The sequence below is a fragment of the Triticum aestivum genome, chromosome 5D (assembly GCF_018294505.1).
Source record: "Triticum aestivum cultivar Chinese Spring chromosome 5D, IWGSC CS RefSeq v2.1, whole genome shotgun sequence".
NCBI classification, from domain to species: domain Eukaryota; kingdom Viridiplantae; phylum Streptophyta; class Magnoliopsida; order Poales; family Poaceae; genus Triticum; species Triticum aestivum.
Window position 1 is genome coordinate 450,235,907 of NC_057808.1, and position 8,277 is coordinate 450,244,183.

At 46.1% G+C, this 8,277-nt stretch overlaps 1 pseudogene; it reads left to right on the plus strand.

Moving 5' to 3' along the window:
* The first annotated feature begins 322 nt into the window (after window positions 1–322).
* LOC123125458 (wall-associated receptor kinase 3-like) lies at window positions 323–2,869 on the plus strand (annotated as a pseudogene).
* The last annotated feature ends 5,408 nt before the right edge of the window (window positions 2,870–8,277 follow it).

An 8,277-nucleotide genomic window follows, 5' to 3' on the forward strand; every position in this document is an offset into this window, starting at 1 on the left:
TGAATATGCTTTTAGGATGGACGAGTCAATTTTATGTTTGAGGGAGTGGAACAAAGTTATTACATACCTAAATTAGCTACTTTCGTGTTTACGGGTACTAGTTTCGTTCACTAGCACCGCTTTTTTTTGTTTTTTTTGAAGCACCAGGTTGGCTCCCCGGAGTACTATATATTGGATACACAGAAATTGGCTAGCTCTAGGCTCTAGCTAGCTAGAGGTACACAGAGAGACACAGTCGATCCATCTCCATATTGCCGTCATGGTAGGCCCGCGTCGATGCTTCCACTCGCCCGAGTTCAAGCTCACCTGCGACCGTGGAAGCGAGCTCCCGCGGCTGCTCCTCGGCAACGACAGCGGCGGCGGTGCATTGGAGGTCGTCAGCATCTCGCCAGAGAACAACACGATGCGCGTCATCAGCCACGGTGTGCATGCCATGAACATGAGCGGCTCCGGCGGCCAGTGGAGCTGGAGTCTCGGTGCCGGCTTGCCATACACACTCTTGGGGTGGGGCATAAACGAGTTCATCCTCTTGGGGTGCAATCTGCAGGCGAAGCTGCTGAGCAATGGGAGCGGCGGCAGTATCATCAGCGGCTGCGCCTCCTTCTGCTCCACGGAAACGATGGAGTGGTACGAGGCTTATGACAAGCGCTGCTCCAACAACGGCTGCTGCCTGTCGTCCATCCCCATGGGAGACGCATTCTACGGAGTGGAGCTTAGACGGCTTGACAGGGGCCTTCCAGAGAAGGGCATGCAAGCCGAAGTGCCCGTGAGCGTGCTCATCGCTGAGACGGGCTGGTTTCACAGGGATTTGTCCACAGATCTGACAGACCCAACGCGTGGCCAGTGGCAGAAGACCATTCTGCGGGTCCCCTTGATTCTCAGTTGGGTGGTGCCGCAGGGCACGTCCCATGATATGAAATACCCCGGTGAGGCAGCCTGGAGAATCTGCAAGAGCACCAACAGCGAACCCAGAGCCGCCGCATATTTTCCAGTAAGAGGCAATTCGTGCGAGTGCAAGGAGGGGTACCAGGGCAACCCTTATATCACCGGCGGATGCCAAGGTATGCATGCATGCGAATCATGTCGTTGTTGTTCATAATGCTACTTTTTGCTACTTTTTTAATAAGACATTGGATTAATTTTTCCATACATATATAAATATAGATATCAAAGAGTGTGATCAGAAAGAAGAACATGGATGTTTCGGAGACTGCGAGGAACTACCGGGGACGTTCCAGTGCCGTTGCCCCGAAGGGTACCAGGGCAACCCTTACCTCACTGGCGGATGCCAAGGTATGTATGAATGTGAATCATGTTGTTGTTGTTGTTGTCGTTCATAAAGCTACTTTGTGCTACTGTAAGACATTGGATTACATTTTCTATACATATATAAATATAGATATCAAGGAGTGTGATCAGAAAGAAGAACATGGATGTTTCGGAGACTGCGAGGAACTACCCGGGACGTTCCGGTGCCGTTGCCCCGAAGGGTTCCATGGCAACTACTCCATATCCGGCGGCTGCTTTAAGTCTGTAAACACAGGTATGCAACAACTGAGAAGTTCATGGTAATTATTTCAGGCATACCATCCAAACGTGACTGAGCAAACAATAGCAGTTAAACAAATGTTGTGTATTATTTCTCAGGTCGCTCGGGTTTAATCATTGGTCTTTCCGTTGCTAGTGGCCCATGCATTCTACTTTTGATTCTTGGCGCACTTCTCATAATCCGTGATATTGAGCAACACAAGGGAAAGATGATGAGACAGAAGTTCTTTAATCAAAATCGTGGACAATTGTTGAAGCAGTTAGTGTCTCATAGGGCAGACATTGCGGAGAGGATGATAATCCCCTTGGAGGAGCTACAAAAGGCCACCAACAATTTCGATCAAGTTCGTAGGCTCGGTGGAGGAGGGCATGGCACTGTTTACAAGGGGATTTTGTCAGACTTGCATGTCGTGGCCATCAAGAAGTCAAATATCGTGGTCAAGAGAGAAATCGATGAGTTTATAAATGAGGTTGCCATACTATCGCAAATCAACCATAGGAACATTGTAAAGCTCCATGGATGTTGCCTCGAGACAGAAGTCCCTTTACTAGCCTATGAGTTTATCTGCAATGGAACCCTTAGTGACCATCTTCACACGGGAGCACTAGGATCACTATCTTGGGATGATAGGTTAAGGATCGCAAGTGAAATAGGCAAAGCTCTTGGTTACCTTCATTCTTCCGTAACAGTGCCTGTTATACACATGGATATCAAGCCTTCCAACATACTTCTTGACGATGCCTTGATAGCAAAAATTTCAGATTTTGGAGCTTCGAGGTACATTCCCATGGATAAAACAGGGTTAACAACAATAACCGCAGTGCAAGGAACTATAGGGTACTTAGACCCTATGTACTACTACACGGGACGCCTAACGGAATGTAGTGATGTCTATAGCTTTGGAGTCCTTCTCGTTGAGTTGCTTACTAGGAAGAATCCATCTTCCTATAGATCATCTGAAGGTGATGGGCTTGTCATGCAGTTTGTTGAACTACTTGCCGAAGGCAATCTGGCCGAGATACTAGATCCACAAGTTTTAGAGGAGGCAGGTACTGAAGTGGAAGAAGTAGCTATCTTGCTGTGTCATGCATGAAACTGAGAGCAGAGGAGCGACCAACCATGAGGCAAGTAGAGATGGCACTGGAAGCTCTCCAAGCGCCCAAGGAGCGTGCCATGGGTGATCTGCCAACAGAAAAAGATGACAGGAAATATGTGGCAGTGGGTTATGCATCTACCATCGGAGGAACAAGCCTGCCGGAAGCGAGCAGGCGTCATAGCCTAGAAGAAGAGTTTAATTTGTCTGCAAGATATCCTCGGTAGTTTTGCCGTGCTTGTGACTGGTTTTATTTATTTTGGAGCAATCCTGCTGTTATTGTTACATGTAGAATCACTGATTCAGTCTGTGATTTGTATGAAGAATATGTGTTGAACTCTTGTATATTTCTTGTTTCTATATGCATCATTATATTTCCATTCTGGACATGCATTACCTTCAATTTGCATTGATCCCTCTTTCTCAACCGCTTATGTAACTAACCACCAAAGATGGTTATTGATTATGGAAAGCTAACCACTAGCCAGTATAAAAAATGGTTAAATCTGCAGATTACATGTGCCTAAGCTTGAAGACTAATTCGCACCATTTATATTTTGTATTTGTGACAGCCTAAAGAGCAATGAATTTTTGACTAAGTCAACTAGGAGCTTAGTTTGTACGTCTGACTTCCTTGCTGACAAAATCGAATCTCCTAAAAATGAGCACCCGGTCCTTGATCTCCCCACAGGAGAGCCAGATCTTCTCCATACGCCACAACCAGTCTGCATCAATATTACAGATTCTTTTTGGAGGGAAGATTAACACAACATTTCTCGCCAAAAAAAGAAGATCAACACAACACCTCACACGTGGAAGTAAGGAAGAGGACCAAAAATTCAAAACAAGTATGAATGCAACGGCACAAATACTTCTTTTTAGAGGTGTTTCACGGTACACTTCACAGCGCTAACAGTAAGGGCATCTCCAACGTCATCTCCTAAAATGAACACACTATTTGTCCATGGACTGATCAGGACCAATCCGTGGACACTGATACGGGAGTCAGCCATCCAACCGCATCCCATAAATGTCTGCCCAAGTCCGGCTAATTTCATTTCAAACACATAGCAATATGAGAATATTAAAGTGTGGTGTTCATAGAGCCCAATCAATATAAAAAAGAAACGGATGTTCATAGTTATTACATACGCCCGATCACAAAAGTTCTAGTCTGGTTGTCCGTGCAAAAAATGGCTATCCGAGCCTCCTTGCTCACACTGCGGCCTGCTTCCCCTCACCAGCTGCCTCCTTCTCCTCCGCCGCCAAGCACTTCCAACATCCTAACACGAATTGTGTGTATGATCATCACCGCATCGGCATCCAACTCATCCATCCTCATGGTCAACATGTTGGTATCCTCCAAACAGGCTGCGAGCACGACCTTTTTCTCGTCGAGTTTGGTCTTCTTCTTTTCGATGTCAATCTTATTCTCGGTTGCCGCCGCCAAGAGGGTAAACATTTCTGCCTCCTTTTCATCCTTCACGTCATAGTGCTTAATATATGACTCCTTCTTTGCCTAGATGTCCTCAAACCTCTAAGTCATCTTGGCAGCCGCCCGTTCTCGCTTCATCTTCTCCTCCTCTCACTTCCTTCCAAGGACCCCCTTCTAACCTTTTTGGGCGACTCTTTTGCTGGTCGGTTGGATCACCCACTTCTTCCTCATTGTCCATGTCGACGGTCTTGATGGAATTGATAATGCCATTTTGTCACTATGGTTGTGCATTCAACTTCAACCAACAATGCTTTAGGATGAAGCTCTTCTTCTACACCTTCAAGAACAAGTTTCATGCACGGAATCACTATAAGAAAAGTCATTGTCAACAATGTGCATATCTGGCTAAATGACCAATACATAGAGCATAGCCGGCCAACAAGTTGCACCTTCGACTCTGAATCATCCACTTGTCCGTCCTAGTAGCAGCCTCCGCCTTCGCCTCCGTCATGGATCATCTCCATCAACTGCATGTCTGTGTTGTCATACACCGTCTCACCCGATGGAGACATACCAGTGAACACAGAACGAGCACCGAGCTGATCCATGCCCGGCTTCCGTGACCAGACAAGATGAGGCAATGATGAGTCAGGAAAACAGAGTGGCGTTGTGTTTACGTCGACGCAATACGTACCCGGCAGAGGAGGCCGTGGGCGATTACTGTCAGCCAAGCTACCTAGTGGCGTAGAAGTAGAGTCGATGCTATTTCTTCGGCCAGGGTGGTGTGTGCATGGACAGCTGCGGCAAGGTGCGCTACTTGTCCCCGGCACCGCCCGGTCCCGACACCTTACCCCCAACCCTGCCAGCGACACCCGCGACCCTTCTTTTTTCCGGCTACCCCATCCTTTGCATTTTCTCTGCGGCGGCGGGCTTGCCGTGTTGCCAAGTTGATCTTCTGGGCAGCCACCTTCTCTGGATTCTCCACTCTGCTGGCTCCAGCAGCTCTTCGTGCGGGTCCATGTGGTAGCCGAAGCGAAAAGGGCATGAATTGGGCGGATAACGGCAGCGATCGGAGCGGAGAGCATGGAGAAAGGGGGTTGGTGCGGAAACAGTGCAAACCGCTCCAAATGCGCGGGCTCTGCCTTGGTTTTGGGTGGGCCGGGTTTGTGGGAGTCCTATGTGGCGGATATTTGTACTCACAAAGCACCCTTGTTTGCTTCCGATTTACGGAAAAGCGGACGTGCGAATTGGTCCAAGGACAAATATGTGACCCGTTGGATGACTTGTAGCGTCTGGACAGCTCGGTCCAGACGCTTCCGGGCAATTGGTGGGTTGGCATCGAAGATGCCCTAAGTAGTATAGTACAATTGCCCATGCCTTGCAAAGAGTGGTAAAATTAATAGAATCTGCTCCGCGTGTCATTCCGCACCACTTCTTATATCCAATTTTGACGGATGTCAGAAATAAGGCAACCCTAAGTACCACTTTCCAGTCCATGAAGTGTGAATGTGAAGAAACCTCCCTAACATCATTCTTCAGGATGTATTTCAGCGACGCCGTCTATTTTCTGCAATAACAACAAATTTTAAGTTAAACCTCCAATTTTAACACTAGTAGGAAATGGGGCTTTTACCCCGGTTTGTAAGGGCCTTTTGTCCCGGTTTTCGAACCGGGACTAAAGGGTCGTTACTAAAGCCCTAACCCTTTAGTCCCGGTTCTTACACGAACCGGGACAGAAGGTCCTCCACGTGGCCGCTGCTGCCAGTCCAGGCAGGGGGGCCTTTGGTCCCGGTTGGTGCCACCAACCGGGACCAATAGGCAGGGCCTTTTGTCCCGGTTGGTGCCACCAACCGGGACCAATAGGCAGGGCCTTTTGTCCCGGTTGGTGCCACCAACCGGGACCAATAGGCATCCACGCGTCAGCATTTCAGGGGCTGGGGTTTTTGTTTTCTTTGAAGGGGGGGGGGGGGTTGGGGGGTTTTGGGGGGGTTAATTTAGGTGTTTCATATATTGTGTTAGCTAGCTAATTAATAGAGAGAAGTGTCCTCTCTTATCTCCGTGCTTGGTCGACGCTACGTACTATATGCGTATGGAGAGGACTAGACACGCTAGCTAGTAATCAAATGAAGGAAACAGAAGATTGTCATGAACATATGCATACAGAGAGAAGTGATATCGACCACCTCTCCTTCTCCGAGAGATTGGTCGAACAACAAGTTCTTGTATATCTATCCGACACTACCGGCTACATATATACAATAATTATCTCTTACAATACAATCTCCTAATTAAATTGTAAGAACACAGGGTCCACATAGTATTCTCTGTTTTCAGCGATCACGTGGTCAAGGAAGAATGCCGCCAATTCCTCTTGAATTGCTCGCATACGATCTGGTGCTAGGAGTTCATCCCGCTTCCGAAACATCTAATTTGAAGAAGGGGGTCAATACATATATATATGAATAAATGAAACTCAACAGAAATGATGGTAATAAAATAAAATTGTGAATATTATTGCTTACGCACTTCATATTGTTCGTCAGAGTAGCCCCGCTCACAGGTCGTGTAGCGGATGGACTCGCAAACGTAGTATCCACAGTAATTATTCCCGGCTTCCTGCCACAACCACTTTACAAGAAATAGAGGTCAATCAAACTGATAAGCAAGTATGCTAAATGGTATTGATGAAACTAGCGTTTGAATCACTAGGAGATGCGCGGAACATGCTACTATAGTACTTACTTTCGGGTGTTTAAATTGCAGCTTCTTCGGCAGTCCCGGAGCTTTTGTGGTGAATTTTCTCCAAACCCTGCCAGACAAAGAAAACAATTACTTGATATCAGGAAATGAACAAAGTTGCTGATATGGTGGATAATGATCGATTTAACTTACTTCTCGAGCATTTGAGTCATGTTCGCATAGTCCTGGGGATCTTTTCGTCTCGAGTCTAAGACGGTTACTACTCCCTGCTCAAGCTTAATCTCTAGGAGAATATAGTGAAGCTGTGTATGCATGCATAAGTCATCAATTACATTATCATAACTTGGACTAATAAGGGAAAACGAATATGCATAAGACAGTAACACTCACTTGAAGTTGTAAGGAAAGAGTATTATATCTTTGTTTTGATTTAATACCAAAGGATACTAATGGCGCATCACTAAACAGTGCGCCATTAGTATGCCGAAGTTACTAATGGCGCATCCATCTGTAGTGCGCCATTAGTATGCCAAAGCACCTGGGTATACATGGCCCCCTGGGAGGCATACTAATGGCGCACTGTTGTATATACTAATGGCGCATCTGGGGTGCGCCATTAGTAAAATATACTAATGGCGTGCTACTAATGGCGCACCACTGATGCGCCATTAATGGCCAGATTAGGTGCGCCATTAGTAGGCCTTTTTCTAGTAGTGAAACACTCAAGAAGAGTAATGGAAGTGTCATGACAATTGCTGGTCGAGACACGGTAATTGTTGGTTCTGGTCAAGCTACAATTACACTCCCTATGGGTACTAAATTGGTAATCCCGGATCCTCTACTCTACTGTATCCAGATTCTACTCGTACCTTGCTGAGTTTTAAGGATATCCGCAAAAATGGTTTCCATGTGGAAACTAATGAAGAGAGTGGGGCTGAATGCCTACTCATAACTCAGCAAAAGGGATTTCGAAAGGAAGTCCTTGAGAATTTGCCTTCTTTATCGTGTGGGTTGTATTATACATACATTAAACCAGAGACACATTTGGCGTATAAGATAGTTTTTCAGAATTTTGATAAGTTCAAGATTTGGCATGGTCGCCTGGGTCATCCTGCTATTGGGATGATGAGAAAAATTATTGATGGTTCTGTTGGACACAACATAACGGATAGAAAGTTCCCAAAATCATCGGATTTTGTATGCACAGCATGTGCAACTGGGAAATTGATCACAAGGCCATCTTATGTGAAATTAAAGGATGAGCCGCTTAATTTCCTTGAACGCATTCAAGGAGATATTTGTGGTCCAATACAACCGTTATCTGGACCATTCAAATATTTCATGGTCCTAATTGATGCATCAACGAGATGGTCAAATGTGTGTCTACTGTCAACAAGGAACCATGCTTTTGCAAAGCTAATTGCTCAGATCATTAAATTGAGAGCAAATCATCCTGAGCATAGGATAAAAACCATCAGAATGGATAATGCTGCGGAATTT